Source organism: Eurosta solidaginis, chromosome 5 (assembly GCF_040869045.1).
Source record: "Eurosta solidaginis isolate ZX-2024a chromosome 5, ASM4086904v1, whole genome shotgun sequence".
NCBI lineage: Eukaryota > Metazoa > Arthropoda > Insecta > Diptera > Tephritidae > Eurosta > Eurosta solidaginis.
This window is the reverse complement of record NC_090323.1, coordinates 30,032,540-30,052,190: the sequence shown is the minus strand read 5'-3', so window position 1 is coordinate 30,052,190 and position 19,651 is coordinate 30,032,540. Positions and strand designations below refer to the sequence as shown.

The following is a 19,651-nucleotide window of genomic DNA, read 5'->3' as shown; positions in this document are numbered from 1 at the left end:
CTGTGTCTCCACATTACATCAACCATCTTTTCAACTGCAATGGCGAGCCAACCCCTCTAACACCCATGTCCATTTGATCCAACTTTAATGAAACTGCAGGTTTCCTAGGACTTCTGTTAGAGGATATCGATGAGAATTTGTGAGTGATACCACCTATTGGATGCGGCGAACCATAGTTACAAGAAGAAGAAGACAAATAGGTGAATAGCGAATAGTTTTTTGTTGCTCAACGAAGCTCTCAAGGGCATTTCTGGACTACAGCCATCTTCACCTATGATTCCTACCAGTTTGGTTGGCTGGCCTATGGTATATTCTCGGAAGACATATACTCATCTTAATCGTAAAGCAACCATCCATTGCAAAAAAATTCGGACTGCCCTTTAAAAATTCCATAATCATGTTCATTATTTTTCAAAATTAAAAAGGAAACCGACCTATTTGAGAGAGAAGCAGCAACTAAATATATGCGTTTCTCTGTGCACCACAGAAGTGGCTTGCGATCCACGCAATGGCGGCATACTTGGAAATCGTGCTACATGATTCAGATGGGCTGGAGCCAGTTAGAAAACATCCAATGTTCGTAAGCGAACATATAAACAAACTCTGACCTGCATATCAAATGGGCCCACATAATGGGTGTGCGGGAAAATTTTGTGCCGCGCCGCAACGAAAGGAGAATATCTTAGTCGTCACACAGGAAACCTAACAAAAGGCTTCTGTGTTGGATGACGGGTTAAGGAGGAGGTATGAAAAGCTGTAAACAACTTTTACAGATACATACATTGATTTGGCCAGAGCACTTATCCAATTACCAAATAAGAGCTTCATTGACTATAACGTGGAGTTGAGTTGCTAGCAAAATGAGAAATTACTTAAGATCAAAAAAAGATATCACAATGCGTTAAACAGCTATTTTTCTACTTTTAGAGCAAACTACCTCAATCTAATGTTACAGCATTCATAAACAGCTTTCTAAATCCTTTAGGGAGCTGATCAGAGGCACGAAATAGCCTTTCCATGAGGCAGGTAATAGTCTAACTATGTCAGAGCAGTTCACAAATGGTTTAAAGGAAAAAGTCGATGATGAGAGTCCTTTACAGGGTATTTATCCGGTAGGCGCAGGTAAATAGCATTTTCAAAGTACTAGGCCGACCATCTGGCGAACGCTTTGACATGACCACATTGAAGCTTCTCGGTCATCCGACTCTCTCCTTCCGTGAGGAACTTTGAGTTTCCAAAGCCTTGGCTGAAAAAAAAGGATTCGCCACGGGGAGGTGTAGTTAATAATATGGTAAGAGAAGCTACACATTTCGCTGGCAACCCGTTGAGTGCGTGTGCACTATACAACACCTGGATTCCTTATCGCCCGTCTATTTGTGGCCTTTTTTGATTATTATGGGTATGAAAATATAGAACAAAATTTTTACAACTTACGACCTTTTTATTTTCAGATACATTTACGAAATCCTTAAAATTACACTGTGACTTTTTAAGAAGACTTATTGTTTCTTTTTAATACAAAGCTCCAAGTTCTATGCTCAGGTAGGTTAAAAGCTTTGAGATTTTCTAAGTCTGTTTCTCTCCAGGAACATTCTTGTTTTTACATTTGCGTACATTCATTACATCTAACCTATTAAGTCTATTAAGATTACTTAATTTTTTATTGGATTTCAAAATTTTCCAGGTCCATAGCCTGCGAAGAGTATACACAAAGGATTATTTCCTGTTTTAATATCTCGCGTATCTTTAAGAACTCTACTGTCACTCTCTACGCTATCGTCATCATTGCTGTCAGAATCATCGTTTTTGCTCTTACGTTCATCATCATCGCTATCACTGTCCTCTTTACTATCCTCGTCCTCATCATCGTCTTCTTCGCTTTTATCATCTCTTAAGGCCTTGCTACTGGCATCTCTTTGGGCTGCGACCTGACTCAGCAAACGGCTTATGCTTGAATCGCTTCCATAATTTGGGTGTTGCACTGTAACCGCCTGCAAAATGGGTTGTGTGACCACGCCTACACCTGGTAGCGATATTTGTTGCCTTTGATCATACGAGTAATAGGTCTCTACGCTGGAATCGGAGTATTTTGAGTCAATGAGGGCAACGTGCAAGCTTAAAAGCGCTGTGGATGAGAATTTCGAATATACCTACATATATAAGATTTTTTAGCCTTAAATTAGAACAGCAAATTTTTAAACTTACTCGCCACAAAAACAATTAGAAATGTCTGCATCTTTCTTCTTTTAAGGTCAGTTCTTTACTGTAGGTTTTGGTGTAGTTAATGTCTTTTATATGCATACCATTTGCACCTTCTACGCAGTCTTTCTTGACCGCACCTAAATGTACATAAATTTACTTAGTTTTTTAATTAAAAAAATTTAAATTTTGTTTTCTTAACGAAAATTTTCTTGAATGTGTCCTGCAACAAAGGTACATATATGTGAATTTATATTTACTTCCTTTCATGGAGACCGAAATGTTTTGCTCAAGGTAGTGTGGGTAAAGTTGACAAGCCAAAGAAAAGATAAAAAGCCAAAAAGTATATCTCGCGCTCAAGGAAGCTGCAGATAATAGGTGCATCCCCTCTAATACCTTTGCATTGTGATACTCCTTCAGACTTATGTATATCATTTTGTTTAGCGTACATATACTCATAACTCTGTGAATTAACCCAAATCAAACACTTTTTTATTTTGATAATGTGACGTCACACTTGAGCAATTTCGAAATAAAAAATAAATAATAGTTGAAAAGACTAAAAAACACGCTTTTATAGCTAACCGAACTAAAAAATAGAAAATAATTTTCAATTAAAAAGAGTTTATATAACAGTAGTAGAAGGTCAAACAATAATTTATAGTTAATCACCTCAAAATAAAATTATAATAAAATTTGAGTTATTAACAGAATAATTTAATTCAGATTAAAAAGCTTGGGTCGCATTTGACTAGATTTCATATCTTTCCTCTCAGATAGTTGCCAATAGAATGATTGTAACATTCAATATCAAGCACCCCACGCTTTTTACTGTGAATTAAATTATTCTGTTAATAGCTTAAATTTTATTATAATTTTATTTTGAGGTGATTAACTATAAATTATTGTATGACCTTCCACTACTGTTATATAAACTCTTTTTAATTGAAAATTATTTTCTATTTTTTAGTTCGGTTAGCTATAAAAGCGTGTTTTTTTTAGTTTTTTTAAACTATTATTTATTTTAAATTTTTTAGTTCAAGTAATTTTAAAAGTTTTAGTCGAGAGTGTTGAAACCTCGAAACGCCAGCGGTCCATGGATGAATCCAACCCCACCGCATCGAAAAGGGCCAAGACGCAGGGAGGCTGGACGCGGTCTTTCGCCGAAATTGCCAAGGGTCGGCAGATCATTGGCATTATAGACGAGAGCAGCGAAGATGGCAGGATCCCGAAAAATTTAATTAAATTTTATTAATAACTTAATTAACTATCGTTAACCTTATGTCACCCCACCATCACAATATTGCATTGTCATCGAGCCTTGATACGTGTGCAAAGTTTCAATCAAACCTATGGCCATTCAAAGCGGTAATAAGGCCAATTTACCTTATGGCCGTTGACCTTATGTCGCCACACCATCACATTAATGCATTGTCATCGAGCCTTGATACGTGTGCAAAGTTTTGGTCAAACTTATGGGCATTCAAAGTGGGAATAAGGCCAAATGACCTTATGGCCGTTGACCTTATGTCACCACACCATCACATTAATGCATTGTCATCGAGCATTGATACGTGTGCAACGTTTTAATCAAACTTATGGCCATTCAAAGTGGTAATAAGACCAACTGACCTTATGGCCGTTGAACTTATGTCACCACACCATCACATTAATGCATTGTCATTGATCCGTATGCAAAGTTTCAAATTAATCAGACTTCTAGAAACCGGTGAAAATTAAGCTCAAAAATTCCGTTACATAGATACAGGCCAAGCTAATAAAAGCGTGTTAAAAAGGGCGTGAGTAGCAAGTCCTCATGAAAATCGAGGTCTACGTCAAGAAACCTAATGTTATTAAATTAATCAAATCTCGTCCAGGGTTGAATTTAAACCACAACAGAGGTAATTGCCAGTTTCGCTGACGCCAATAGTGAGCACTAAGATAGGTCAAGGCCTCCCCCGTCTTTCGCTCCCAACTTAGTTGAGGTCTTCCCCTTCCTCTGATTTCAAACTGCGGTGCCGACTGAAATACTTTCTCGACCGGAGCGTCTTCGTCCACTCGTATAACATGACATAGTTAGTGAAGCCTGTGGCTTTTTATCGACGGGTTACAGAAGTGTCACCGCAGTTTTATCGGTATCTGTTTCACAACAAACCGATGAGTCGTCGATAACACGCCCCAAACAAATCGATAAGATTTCTATTAAAAAACTATTACTTTTGCCGATAATTGACTTTTCGATAGCAAGTCGACAACTTTTCAGTAACAAATCGAAAAATAAGTTTCGATAAATAATCGATAACTTTCGAAAATGAATCGATAACACGTCGATAGAAGAGCGAAACTTTTGTTATCGATATCAAATTTTTAACTCTTCGTAGATAGTGAATCTGATAAACGATTACTTTTTGCAATAAAGGGTTAATATTGTGAAAAATGAATGAGGCTAAATCCTATATTAAGCGGAAATCATTTCTACCTAAACACTAAGGCAATATAAACTCAAGCTAAAAATAAAACCAAATAAAAAGGCTCGTCTTGATATTCTTACTTCCGTATCTTTGTTTTTCAAACCAAAAATTCATTAATGAGTTCATTCGCCTTGTTTGTGACAATTATAATTATGGCTAAGTGTAGCTGCCAATAAAAGTTATGGAATGTGACTGACTAATATAATAAGAAACCAGTTAGTAAAAGGATTTACAAAAAAAAAAAAAAAAAATAACAACAAATGTGTGAAAGCACTGGTTATACATTTGTTGGCGCAAATTAGCCAAGAACGGAAAGGAATATGTAATTAGACAAATCATTTATACATATTTATACATTAGGATGGTACAAAAGCAAGTGAAGTTGAAAAATTTATATACGGCTCAGAGCAGTATGGGATATCTTGGCTACGAGATCGATAACGCCTTATTTATAAATATTTTTCACATCTTTATAGGTGATTGCTTTAAAAACGCCTTAACTCAGAATTTTTTCATAAACGTCCCACCTCATGTCAAAATGTATTGAAATTATGGCATCCCACGAAAATAAGATCTTAAATATGACGTTATCGAAACGCCAGCTATAAAAGGACGCTATTCAAGTGGTTGATTATAAAATGGCGGATAGTGCGGGAGTCGAAATGATAAATGATTATAGTACTTGGAGTAAACTATTAGATCGGAATATATCTAAATATGTAATATCCTCAATTACGCAGCAACCTACGCACATGTTTCTGGCCTTACTGTATTACCTGTGTGTTGGTGGAGTAACTGTACAGCAAGCTAAAGACAGCAAACTTATGAGAAAGGTTTCACAAAACAAGAATTAGTTATGGCGTTATAGCTTCTAAGTAAGCCGGGCCAAGGTAGCCTTTCATTCAAATAAATGAATGGAAGCAACTTAAAACTACAAACAAACAAACGAACAAACAAGCAAACAAACACTTAGAAAGCAAACTTTTCACACCGTTGAAGTAAATGAGCGCAACCAAGCTGTTTTTAAAGAAATGGGTGCTTTTTGAAACCGGTTCCTTTTCTGATCTGGGTACTTTTTCAGAACCGTTTCCTTTTTCGGATCCGGCATCTTTTTAAGAACCGGGTACTTTTTCGGATATTGGTACCTTTTAGAACCGGGTACTTTTCTGATTAGGCTACTTTTTCGTATACGGGTACTTTTTCATAATCGTATACTTTTCGGCTCCAGCTTCTTTTGTAGACCCGGGTACTTTTTTGGAACCGGGTACTTTTATGATATTTTTTAGAACCGGGTACTTTTTCGGATACGGGTACTTTTTTTTTTGAACCGCCCTAATATGCAGGCATCTATATGTAATATCGGACGTCAGTTCTTGTTGCAGCCTTTGCTAATGAGAATATAAACCAAAAAAGTAGCGAAAAGCGAAAGAAGTTCTCTGCAAGAAAGAGTTTGTATGCATTTTTTGGCGGAACCAAATATATTCGGCGCTAAATATAAAAAGGGTATAACAGGTTGTGAGATAAGTAGTTTCGTTTTGGACTTTAAGCAAAGATGATGAAATTTATGGTTATATTCGGTGCTAGTAAGTAAAATAATTGAAGATTCGCTGGAACAATTCCAGATTTAATGAATATTCTTCTTTCTATAAGTGCTAATATGCATCCAAGCATATGGAATACCATACTCGAATTGGCCACCAGCGCCTAACGGGATCCCATATGAGCCACGGCAAGCGTCACATCCAGGAGTGGGTACAGTCACACAACCAATATTACAGGCAGTTCTGGTAAGACAACCGGACTATGGAAGTAATTTGGAGCTTCAACGTTTGTTAGCACAAGCTTTAGCTGCACGAGATGCTGCAGGGCAAAGTGTGAACGAGGATAAAAGTGTTGAAAGTGATAAACGAGATGAACCCATTGATCGAAAAGAAGGTGGCAGTGGTGAGGATGGTAGTAGTGCGAAAGATCGTGCAAAAGGAGACGATCGGCAAAGTGGAAAGGATCGACGAAGGGGAGATGATCGCCGTGGCATTGATACTAATCGCAAAGTTGATAAACGGCGCAATGATGGAGATCACGGTAGCGGCGAGGATCGTACTAGTGATAATGTTCAAAACAGCAGTGAAGATCGGGGAAGTAGGGATATCAGTAGTAGTAGTAGTAAGAATCGCAAAACCAGCAAAGATCGTAAAAACCGTAAAGGTGACGGCAGCAGCGAGGATGGTAGTTCCGATAAAGATCGGCGCAGTAATAAAAATCCTCTTAGCGGAGAGGAACGCGACAGCGATGACGACCGTAATAGCAGTGGTGAGAAACTTGGCAGTAATAAGAAGAGTCGCAATAGGGTGGAGAGTAGTGACAATAGCGAGAGAAGTCGATTAGCACAAAGTATTGCTGCGCTCACAGCGAGACAAGATGGTGATCTAGGAAATGTGGCACCAGTGTGTATACTTTTTGGTAACTATGGTGGGCAGTAATCAAATGTAGTCTGTTGGAAATGATGCTATGAAAAAGTGGAGACCGGTATGGAGTATATTTATCTAATCGAAATCTATGTAGTAAATATAAGTTAAAAGAACATAAGAACAACCGATAAAACACGAAGGAGAGGTAGAGACAAAAATGTACATTAGAACACAAACTCTAGAGGTATATTGCTGGAGAAAATAAGTTTGAACAAAAAATATATAAACCTTGTAGAATTAAGAGTGTTACCATGTTTGTAAATAAATACTATAAATTTTGTATTGACATAATTTTCGTCGACCACTTTGTACTCAGATCGCAGAAAATGTTCCGTTGAAAAGATGTTCGGTTTTGAATAAAGTCCACACTAATGTTGAGGGTAATATGATTGCGCATAAACAACTAGGTACCCTAGAAATAGCTCCACAGTCACAAGCAAACACAAACCGCCTATGACGGAATATGAACTGTTTATAACTGGACAAACAGGGAAGATGGCGATCCCCTTCAAAGTTAGGCGCAGAAATTATTACCAAGTGAGTTGCATAGAAATGTTCACTTATCTTGTTTGTGAGTGGCTAACTCTACCTAATAGCAGGGTCCTGATAGCTTGCCATTGTTCCTCGAACGAGAAAGAACATCAATGTATGAATGCTAGAAACCATCCATCAAATAGCGTCCACGGCACTAAACGGGCAGTGTTATTTTTTTTTCTGCTACCGCGTTGCACAGCAACCAACCTACCCAAGTACATGCCCTTGGGATAACGAGAAGGACCACAAGACCGCCGGATAGCTTTCCCCTCAAATACTTCAAGAGTCTTTCTTTCTTCTGCAATGATTTGTGTTCATGGAGAGGAGACTTTACTTTTCAATAGACAATTGAATCCAATATAGCCGTCTTTAGCAATAATGACTCTACGTTGATTTCTAGGCTGACATTTTTCTTGAAGTTAACGCTGCACAGTGGTTGGTACCATAGGCCAAAAATCAAAGTGAAAAGTTTATCACCAAATGTGTCGTTATTATATCTTATTAGAACAACCTTTTAAAAGGTAAATTTGTTTATGTTGTATTCGAACTGTATTCTTTAAGATTAGCCTCAAAAGTGAGGTTATTATATTAGTTGGTGTTTGCAGTGGGAGCAAGTTTAAAATGAAGTGCAAGTTTAAGCTATTTAAAAATACACAAAATATCATTGTAATGAAATATGTAAATGGAAATGAATATTGAAGTCGAAGGCATTTACTTCATTTTGAAATAATTTGAGTGTGTTTAGCTTGTTGTGTTTTTTTTGTTATTTAAAATTTCACCAGTGCCTTTATTAGTGTTTATTTGCACAAATATTTCAATTTCAGCTTAAGTTTTAGTTGGGATCCTCACGTTGGGACTTATATCTTATTATTAGTTAAAGTTTTGGAATTCTAAAGTGTTAATATCAGCTGCCACTTACTGCCACTAACTATGGTTTGCGACAATTTTCTGATAGCGTCACCCTGATAAATTATTGTCGTATGTTATATGTGCTCACATGTAACATACAACATTATTTTATCCAATCGACGGTATGAAAATGTAAACTTTTGTGTTCCTTTGTTGTTTTGTTATTGTTATGTATACAAGATCTTTTAATAACTTTAATTTCTTTATTTAATGCTATTAAATATTGTATTTGCGAGAGACACGTCTTACCACTTTCCCCCCACATCTACTTACTTTTTGTATGCATGCGAAGAAAATGAGTGGTTGTGGGTCGGTATAAAGGTATCACCAGCACCGATTTTATGAAAAAATACTTCTCACATATGTGTAAAGCCGTGACCAAAGTTTCACGTTGATATCTCTGCTGAAAGTATTTTTGAACACCAACTCCATATAAGACCTATCACTGTGCGCTGGTACGCCGTTAGACGAAGTCGGTCACCCTTTCGAGTTTATATCTTTCAGCAGTGTCGTTGCTATGAAAGGACGAGTGATACCAAACTGCTGCACGAATCAACTTCTGCAGCATCAGTCAAAACAATCGCTGATAAGCATTCCTCATGCTCGGAGCATCACTTAATTTCGAATTATTTGATGAGGTCCTTCCCATTTCTCGCAGAGCAGCTGGAGTTGCTTAATTCGGAAAGCCATATAATAAACTAGAAGGGAGCTTTGTTGTGGTGTTAGCGTGCTCCGCCTACCACACCGAGGATCCTGTGTTCACGCCCCAAGCAAAGCAACATCAAAATTTTAGAAACAAGTTTTTTCAATTAAAAGAAAGCTTTTAAAAGCTACTTTGAACTTGACTGAAACATGGTGCTTGCCGAATTTTTTTTTATCGTACTCCACCTTTATGATTTGAAGTACCATGAACTTCTAGTAAGTAATGAATTGGGCTAAGTCTGTCTGATTTTCCCGTTTGCAGATTCAGTATGTTGATGGAACCTGGCACTACAGATCCAAAGAAGATGCTTTTAATGAAGGTCCCATCAAATAGTACAACCCGACTGCAAGATTAATGGCGTGACGATTTATCCAAGACAGAAGTCAGCTTGTAGCCGCATCTCGTGTTGAATAAACGCAGTAAACCTATAGCCGTTGAGTTCTTAAGTCCAATATGCCAGGATGGTCTTGGTGGTCTTGGTGGGGCTCACTCATGAGGGCATAAGAGTAACAACTGAACACGGCCGCCGAACTAGGCTTTCTTGAGTAGAAATACCTACTTACTTAATTGGCGCTTAACCGTTTAAGCGGTTATGGCCGTCCAACAATGCGCACCAGTCGCTTCTTCTTTAAGCGAACGGCAATTGGTCAAGGGAATTTGAATTGTTTTCCACCTGGTACTTCCAGCGGAGTGGGAACCACCCTCCTCATCTGCTTCCATAGATGGGTTCCGATAAAAAAATACTCTCTTAGCCAAAGCATTATCTTTCATTCGCATAATATGGCCTAGCCAGTGTAGCCACTGCGTTTTAATTCGCTGGCCTATGTTGATGTCTGCGTAAAGCTCGTACAGCTCATCGTTAAAACGTCTTCGGTACCCGCCGTCGCCAACGAGTAGAGGCCTGTAAAGTAGTAATATTACTATAACCTATTACACCCTGGCGGCCACCGTGGTGTGATGGTACGTGCTCCGCCTACCACACCATATGCCCTGGGTTCACACCCCGGGCAAAGCAACGTCAAAATTATAGAAATAAAGTTTTTCAATTAGAAGAAAATTTTTCTGAGCGCGGTCGCCCCTCGGCAGGGTTTGGCAAGCGCTCCGGGTGTATTTCTACCATGAAAAGCTCTCAGTGAAAACTCATCTGCCTTGCAGATGCCGTTCGGAGTCGGCATAAAACATGTAGGTCCCGTCCGGCCAATTTGTAGGGAAATTCAAGAGGAGCACGACGCAAATTGGAAGAGATTAGATCTCTTCTGAGGTTAAGGCGTCTTACATTTATTTTATTTTTTTTTATTACACGTCGGAGGTTCATATGGTTTTCGGTTGCGCTCAAAACTACGGTTGCAGTTACGGCTTAAGTTTTTTAGTTTACAGTTATGGTGCCGGTTTTGTGGCACCGTTAATGGTTATCCTTAGTATTTAGAAACTTGTATACTTATTGAGGCTTCTGGTTACGATAACAAAGGATTATGGTTATGGTGACGGTCACGGTGATGTATTTGGTGACTGTTGTGGTTACGGTTATGGTTACGAATACGGTCAAGGTTATGGTTACGTATATGATAACGGTTATGGTTAAGGTTATGTCTACGGTTATGGTTATGGTTACGGTTATGTTTATGGTTATGGTTGTGTTTATGGTTAAGGTTATATGCTATGGTTACGGTTAAAGTTCCTGGTCCGGTTATGGTTATAGCTACTCTTATAGCCACGCCCACGGAACCATTATGGTTACGGTAACGATTTTGACTACTTAAAATAAAAACAGGATCATGAGTTACGATCCTCTTAATTTTGGGTTTTGCCTCATTTGGAATTTCTATATTTGCTACGCACAGTCTTTCCTCTACTCTGTCACAAATATTTACTAAAACTTGCGCAATTGCATTCAACTTTTTGTTGTATTTTTTTGTTAACCACACCCATGTAAACGATTAATGCTTCTCTAATATATTTGCATGTTTCGGGCGTAAGGTAGTTTACATTTTTTTGCAAACGTCTCCTCTTCGCTATGGACATTTTTCATAGTAAAAAATGTGTAACGGTGACATAGTGAAAAATGCGTATGCGTGTAGCAGCAATGAAAATTAACGCGAACACAAATTGATAGTACGACACGCATGTTGCATGCCTCAGTCAAACTTTTATCCACCTTCAAACAGGATTTTCATGATTTTCGGCTACTAGCGGAAAGCAAACTAAGTGCTTAATCTTTCTTTAGCAAATCTAACAGCAACATCATTTTCAGTTCTTGCTTCTTTCTCATCTATGAAAAGTGTTTACATGCAATCGAAGATTTGTTGTACTTGTATTGCGTGGCAGCAATATAAAACTTAAAGGCACTTTGTTGTGGCACATAATTTTTACGAAGATATCCGAAAAAATGTTTGCAATCTATTTTACAAATGTAGCTACTACTGACCTTGTTAACCCTGCATATCACAGAATTTATGTCGGACTTAGAATTTTACAGTTCGGGGTGCAGAAGGCCAGAGGCCACTTTTAAATACAGAGAACGGCGGCCGCAAATACAAAATCTTTTCCTCTTTGTGTCATAAATAAATTAGGGAAGGTAGAAAGTACTGTAATACCCGCTTAAAGTAATGACCCAAGGAAAGTTTAAAGTTATCGTGTTAAAGGAACAAACCTTCAAGGGGTTGTGCAGCGCAGTCCTTTCAAGAAGTTGCCAGCGCAATTTATGGCGTCTCCAACCCAACTGTCAACCTCATATACCCGTGGCGAATACTATTTACCTTGGTACCAGGCGAGGCTCTGGCTACGCCAAGTTCCACACGAAAGGATTGGGTTTGATGACCTAGAAGGCTTTACGTGGTCATACGAAATCGCACCCGAGATCGCCGGGCTAGTACCTTAACGGTCTTACTTCACAGAGCGTACCGGAGAATTATCCGGCAAAGGACCATCAACACTGATACACTCCCCGAAAACTTCGGGGACTATCTTTATCGCTAAGGAAGAAGAAGAAGTACAGAAGTGAAGATAAGAGACGAATCCAGGGTTACAAAATATTTTGGATGGATCTTAGAAAATTGCTCGTTCTGGTCGCTTTTATAGTAGTGCTCTTCCAAGGATTATGGTTTCTTGTTCTAGTTATACTCAGCTGAGCAGAGCTCACAGAGTTTATTAATTTTGTTCGCATAACGGTACCCCGTAACGGCATAAACTAATCGAGATAGATATAGACTTCTATATATCAAAATGATTTGGGCGAAAAAAGAAATTCATTTAGCCATGTCCGCTCGTCTAACCGTAAACACGATAACTTGAGTAAATTTTGAGTTATCTTAAGGAAATTTGGTATGGAGGTTCCCGGGCACTCATCTCAGTTCGCTATTAAAAATGAGCGAAATCGGACTATAACCACGCCCACTTTTTCGATATCGAAAGTGTCGAAAACCCAAAAAAGTGCGATAATCTATTACCAAAGACGGATAAAGCGATGAAATTTGGTAGGTGGGTTGACCTTATGATGTAAAATTGAAAATTAGTAAAATTTTGGACAATGGGCTTCACATCGTCCACTTTTAAAAGGATGTAATTTAAAAGTTTTGCAAGCTGTAATTTGGCAGCTGAGTATGTAATGTTCGGTTACACCCGAATTAAGCCTTCCTTACTTGTTTTTCTCATTGTATTTTCCACAGACAGGCTCTGGAATAAACGAAGAGTGTGTGAATGCTAACACGGTTCAAAAGAGTATCGGGGCACCATTTCTGGAAAAATGAAGTAGAGACAGAAAGGCGTCAATGCGAAAAGCTTGATCTGCTAGCAAGTGGGACCAACGCCTATAAATTCCTATAAGACCGAAAACGGCGACCAGGTTACCGATGTGCAGAGAGTACCAAGACTATACCTAGAAGGAATACCTTTATGACCTCCTCAATAAAACAGCGATGAAACAAGCGGCGAAGATGTTGAATTGGTGCTCCCCAAAGTGGCTACGACGAGGTAGGAAATTCTTTAGCCAGCTTAAAAAACACATGATCATTATAGTATACGCCGGAAGCACTCCTAAAAAAACTTTGACTTCGGCTTCCAGATCATTAAGCACTCTAATGCATTTATGTACCGGTTTGGAAGAAGTTGTGAAAGATGGAAAGGCACGCAACATTGCCTGATTGACAGAATGCCATAGGGCAACATCCCACTCGTATCGATTTCTTGAGCTTCGGCTCATAGGTACTAGCTCCTTTTTTGCTTTCATGAAATTTTGAGCCATGTGCCTCTGATTCAGCGTCATTGTGTGAGTTTATTGTGTCCCACATCATACTGTTCACATTGGCCGCCTTTAGTTCCCAGCAATATAGGATTGTCTATGAAGGTCGTTATTAACTTCACTTGTCTTGTAATATTTTGGATCTTTAGCTTAGATATATTTTCTAGTTTCAATGCATCTTGGCCTCTTAAAAAAGGGACATATTCACAGTGTAGGTGAAGACGCCCCTTTGCGAACAATTGTTACTTTGGACTGATTAAATAAAAAAAATGTAAGGCGCGATAACCTCCGAAGGGACCTAAGACCGAGCTTCTCTTCCAATTTGCGTCGTACTCCTTTTTAATTTTTCTTACAAATTGGCTGGACGGGGCCTACTTGTTTTATGCCGACTCCGAGCGGCATGTGCGAGGCAGATGAGTTTTCACTGAGAGCTTTTCATGGTAGACATACACTCGGAGTGCTTGTCAAACACTGCCGAGGGGCGACCCCACTTAGAAAAAGTTTCTTCTAATTGAAAAATCTTATTTCTAAAATTTTGATGTTGCTTTGCCCGGGGTGCGAACCCAGGGCATACGGTGTGGCAGGCGGAGCACGCTACCATCACACCGCGGTGGCCGCCAGGACTGATTGGACTGATTAAGCAGTTGAAAAACCAATTCCTCTCTCGGCAAACGAAGATCATGCCCTACAAGTCACTTATTGTACCCGTCATGCTGATGAGACGAATCTGGAAGGGTTCGAAAGAAAAGTTCTTCAAAAGATTTCTGGGCCCCTTTGGTTCGGGACGGCGTGTACCGAAGAAGATTTTATTGATGAGCTTAACCAGCTTTATGTATTCAAGACCATAGTCCATCGTCGGCTGGGTCATGCTATGCGAATGAGAGATGATGCTCGGGCCAAAAAATATTTTTATTCGAAGCTTCTATTACGCTGAAGGGGCGCGGTGGATAACGATTTGAAGCCTCTCAGTGTTACAATTTGGCGTTAGTTGGCACAGTGACGACCTTGTCCTTATTGTACGGCCATAACCGTTGAAACGGTTAAGCGCCAATTAAGTAAGTAAGTAAGAAGAAACCTCTGTTGTTTTGCCGAAGGTAGAGTCTAGGTTTTCACTCTACGTGAGGATTCTGCCAATTGGTCCCGTGCAAAAACTGAATTGAGTGCCTCTCAGGTATAGGATCAACACGGATAGCTTTTTTCTCGGCATAAAACGCAAAAATACAATTTTATTAGGAAGGACTGATAATCCTTTCGGGTGACATAATCGATAGCACACCGATAAGAAGTATGTAGTCCGATAAGAAATCGATAACTTTTGGGTATCAAATCGATAACTCTTTGATAACAAATCGGTAGCTTCTCTGAGTTGACAACTTTTCGATTACAAACCGTTAGCTTTTCAATAGTAAGTCGATAACTTTTAGATATAAAATCGATAACTTGTTGATAACAAACTAGTAACTTCGATGAGTCGACAACTTTCTGATAGGAAATCGATAACTTTTCGATACAAACCGATGGCTTTTCGAATCGAAAAATGGATGAAACTGTGTGTGCTACATTCATAACATACTTGCCTCGGTCTTTGCCAATTAAAAAGTATGAGAAAGTTGCCACCTATTTGAATTTCATTTAGATATGTTTGAATCTATCGAAAATATACTAATCCTCTAGAAATCCACTTTTGTAAAGTTTTTTTTTTGTTCTGTGATAGGAAATATAAATATTTTCATCGAAGCAGTCAGTTGAAATTCATTCACACATTGTATGCTTTCAATGTCTCTTGTCCCACCTGCAACAAGCTAAAATGAGCTAAAATTTTTTCTTTGCGGAATCTAAAAAAGAAGTTAAAGTGAAAATTGGATCTTAAGGCAAGATTATGTATGACGCCGTGGCACTGGTAACTGAGGTGAATGAATGGACTTCTATCATAAGAATACTTGCTCACGAGAAAATACGACTCGTTGCGTTATACATAATATACATATTAGCTTCTCATTTAAGATAATCATTTTGAAAAGATTTAATGCTTTGCCTGAGATTCGAAAGAGAAGTCATCCTCTTCCATAGGTGGATGTGATGGTCCCACCTGCCACTTGCTGAAAATCGAAATTTTCCGTTTAAATTACAAAACCCGAGTTTTATATGTAATTAGATTTGTATCAACCGGATTCACCTTTGAGTGATAAAGTTCTAAAAATTCCAGAATAATAGTCAAAGAAAAATTACTTAAAATTTCAGTCGAAATCGAGCCAAAATGTCCCATCCGTCACTTTGCAATGGTCCATATGTCAATCAAATGGAAGCTACATATTTCCAATCTTAAATTATTCTCAAAAATTTCGATTATATTTGATATTTGTATGAATATGAAGAAGCACTGCGCCTTTTTCACAATTTTATTATTGAAAAATGTTTTCTAAAATTAAAAACGGGAATTTTGCGCTTGCCTACCCACACACGCACACTAAAAAATTTACCAATATCCACTGAAAAAAGATTTTGTAACAAAAATTACAGAAAGGCATTCAGGTGTGGTATGATGTTCAGTCAAGGTGGTATAAACACTTGATTAGGCGCATGCTTACATACTTACATGCATACATATGTATATATTTATGTATATGTGTGTATTAACAAATACGTGTAGTAGTAAAAAAGTTATTTAAGTGGCAATAAGAATTTTACAAGCTATTTAACTTCAAAGTTAAGGAACAAAGAACATATTCGCAATTTCACAGTTGAATAGATTTTGAAAGGTAAGTTGGACATACATACAAATGTTCATAATTTTGCCAAATATGAAATATGAAAACACAGCTATACATACATATTTATTTGACCTTTATGTAATTGTTAAAAAACTCGACACAAAATATTTGTGCAGTCAAAGGAATTTTGCAAAAGTCGAAGTAGGCCAAATTCCAAGTACAGGATACAAGGATAAGAAATATCGAAAATATATTGAAAATGTGTAAAGCTTTAAATTACAAAGTATGGAATTTATTCGGGTGGCATAATTGACTTTAGGGCGAGGCAGAGTTGGCCCATGATGGCAATGCCCACCTAACACGTTGAATAAGATGATATGTTTTCGCCCACTAGCCTTACCAACAATCATACAAAGAAAATTCCAATTTCATTTTTAATGAAAACATAAAATTTTTATAAAAAACAAAAGAAAAATCGATCCAATGCATGTAGAGCCAGCCATCCCTTCGCTTCTGAGTAAAATTCCGTTGCAGCATTGCGCATCGTACGTGATTCGACGTTTTAACCTTGTGTTATCGTCAACAAGTCTCCACTAGAGAACACACGGAGCACCAAATCCTCTTTTACTTCAGTTGTACAATAATGACACCCAATATTTGGCTCGATTCCGCAAACTTCGGAGAAATCTTGGGAGTAATCTGACTTCGATGATTTAGCAGCGCTTGAAGTAAGTGTAAGTCCATTACCTCGAACTCGCCTCACTTAACATTTATATATCAATAGAGCCCAACGATGGACTCGAATGCACAAGCTCGAGGTTATAGGCCACCTAAGCCTTACTTCAATAAGCAATTAGCGCAAATAAGGGTTTATGTTTTAAGCCTGGGGAATATAGGCTAAAATTTTTCTACTATACTATATGCATTTTCGAAGCAATCAGATAGTTTTGCTGTTGTAGCAGCATTTCAAAATTTTTACTTGATATATCCAATCATAAATAGTTATTAGGATTATCTAAGTCTAGGGAATGTTGGGAAACATGAGGTTTCAATAGGGGTGGCCCAAAGTGATTTTGATGTTATGTGAGTTGGTTTTCAGTAGCAACGAAGGTTTTTGGAGAGTGTTATCGGTTTTGATGATTCTTTGCCGGATGCAGATCCGGTAACAAGCACCATCATCTCGGGAACAATTTAGTATGACAATATTTAACCTGCTAGGCTATCCCTCATATCCCCCTAGGTTCCATGGCACTTGGGGTAGCCAGATCGCGGTTGCTAAAGAGAGAGGATTCGCAACGCGTACGTGAGGTTGACAATAGGGTTGAAGAAGTTATAAATTGTGCTGGCAACCCTCTTGGTCGCCTCTTACGACAGGCATACCTGCGGCGGGTATATTCTAATCCCTCCAACCCGCTGGGGTGACTTTTTGCTTATACCTATCGTGCAGTGGCTGTCAGGATACTGTCTGATAAAACAGTTGTCAACTACTTCGCCATATCTCAAAGAGATGCCTCCATATTTGCCTGTTAGTAAATTTTATATCAAGCACTTATTTCGTGTTGTTGTTGTTGTTGTTGTAGCAATGCTCGCCCCACCTAATAGCCGCGGCCGATCACAAATTGTCATCAATATCCTCTAACGGGAGTCCAAGGAAACTTGCCGTTTCAACAGGGGTGGACCATATGGAAAGGGGTGTTAGAGGCGTTAGTTCCACATTACAATTAAAGAGATGGTTGGTGTCATGTGGGGACACATTGCAAGCAGGGCATACATTTTGTATGTCGGGGTTGATTCTGGATAGGTAAGAGTTTAACCTGTTACAGTATCCAGAACGAAGTTGAGCAAGAGTGACACGCGTTTCCCTGGGGAGTATGCGTTCCTCTTCTGCGAGTTCTGGATATTTTTCTTCAAGTACTGGATTCACCGGGCAATTCCCGACATAAAGGTCCGACGCCTGTCTATGGAGTTCACCAAGGACCTGCTTGTGTTTTTCCGCTTCGTACGGCTGAGTTCTCAGGTGCCGTATTTCCTCAAAATGCTTACGGAGATGACTCCTTAGGCCCCTAGGCGGTGCTGGTTCGTCAATCAGATGTCTGTTGGGATGCCCAGGTTTCTGGGTATTCAACAGAAACTGTTTGGTCAGCATCTCTCTTCTCTCCCTGATGGGGAGTATTCTCGCCTCATTATGCAGATGGTGTTCTGGGGACATAAGAAGACAGCCCGTGGCGATTCTGAGAGCAGTATTTTGGCAGGCCTGTAGTTTCTTCCAGTGGGTGGTTTTTAGGCTTGGCGACCATATGGGTGACGCGTAGCACGTAATCGGCTGGCTAATTGCTTTGTATGTGGTCAAGAGCGTTTCTTTATCTTTTCCCCAGGTACTGCCAGCAAGGGATTTGAGGATTTTATTACGGCTCTGAATTCTTGGAACAATTGCGGTTGCGTGCGCACCAAAATGTAGATCCTGATCAAACGTCACACCCAAGATTTTGGGGTGTAGGACAGTCGCGTAGTGCCATAGACGTGGATGTTCAATATGGTCGACATTTGGGGCGTCCATGTTGTAAATAAGGTCGCGGAAGATTTAGTCGGTGACAATGCCAGGTTTCGCGAGGCGAAAAAACTGGAGAGATCAGGGAGATAGCCGTTTATTTTATTGCATAGCTCATCGATCTTTGGGCCTGGGCCTGTGGCCATTATTGTGCAGTCATCGGCGTAGGAAACGATTGTGACTCCTTCCGGTGGTGAAGGTAGCTTAGATATGTAGAAATTAAACAAAAGCGGGGATAGGACACCACCCTGTGGCACCCCTTGTTTAATTCTCCTTTGTTTTGATGTTTCGTTTCTGAATTGCACCGATGCCTGCCGACCACCCAGATAATTTGCGGTCCACCTTTTAAGACATGGGGGAAGGGTGGACCCTTCCAGGTCCTGCAGTAACGAGCCATGGTTGACCGTATCAAAAGCTTTTGATAGGTCTAACGCTACGAGTACTGTTCTATGGTGGGGATATTGATTCAAACCGCAATTTATCTGGGTGCTAATGACATTTAGCGGCTTCAAGCGTCTTTGCCACTGGCGATAGGAGAGATATCGGACGATATGACTCACCTACATTAGCTAGTTTCACAGGCTTTAGTAGCGGGACCACCTTGGCCATTTTCCATTTCTCGGGTATGACAAAGGTGGAAAGAGACAGGTTGAAGACATGCGCCAAGGTGTTGAAACCCTCTTTCCCTAGGTTTTTAAGCATCGGCATGGCTATGCCGTCTGGGCCTACTTCTTTGGATGGTTTAGCGTGACCAATGGCGTCCTCAACCTCTCTAGCGGTGATGGTAATTGGTGACGCGCTGAGTTTGTGTTTATGTGCGTGTCTATTGGCTCTCCGTCTATCTTTGTCGACCGTAGGATGCATTATATAT

At 39.3% G+C, this 19,651-nt stretch overlaps 1 protein-coding gene across 4 annotated transcripts in view; it reads right to left on the bottom strand.

Annotated features, from left to right (window-relative positions):
* Positions 1-19,651, bottom strand: part of LOC137254449 (uncharacterized) — a 447,929-nt gene that overhangs the window by 168,501 nt on the left and 259,777 nt on the right. Inside the window, exons 2-3 of one of the 4 annotated variants that reach the window (XR_010953996.1) lie at positions 2,206-2,339; positions 1,988-2,125 (exon numbers count right to left, since the gene is read on the bottom strand). The exons of the other annotated variants lie outside the window; for them this stretch is intronic. The gene's annotated coding sequence lies outside the window, so the exon portion shown is untranslated. Of the gene's footprint in view, positions 1-1,987; positions 2,126-2,205; positions 2,340-19,651 lie in introns of those variants that run through there. 4 annotated transcript variants of the gene reach the window in all.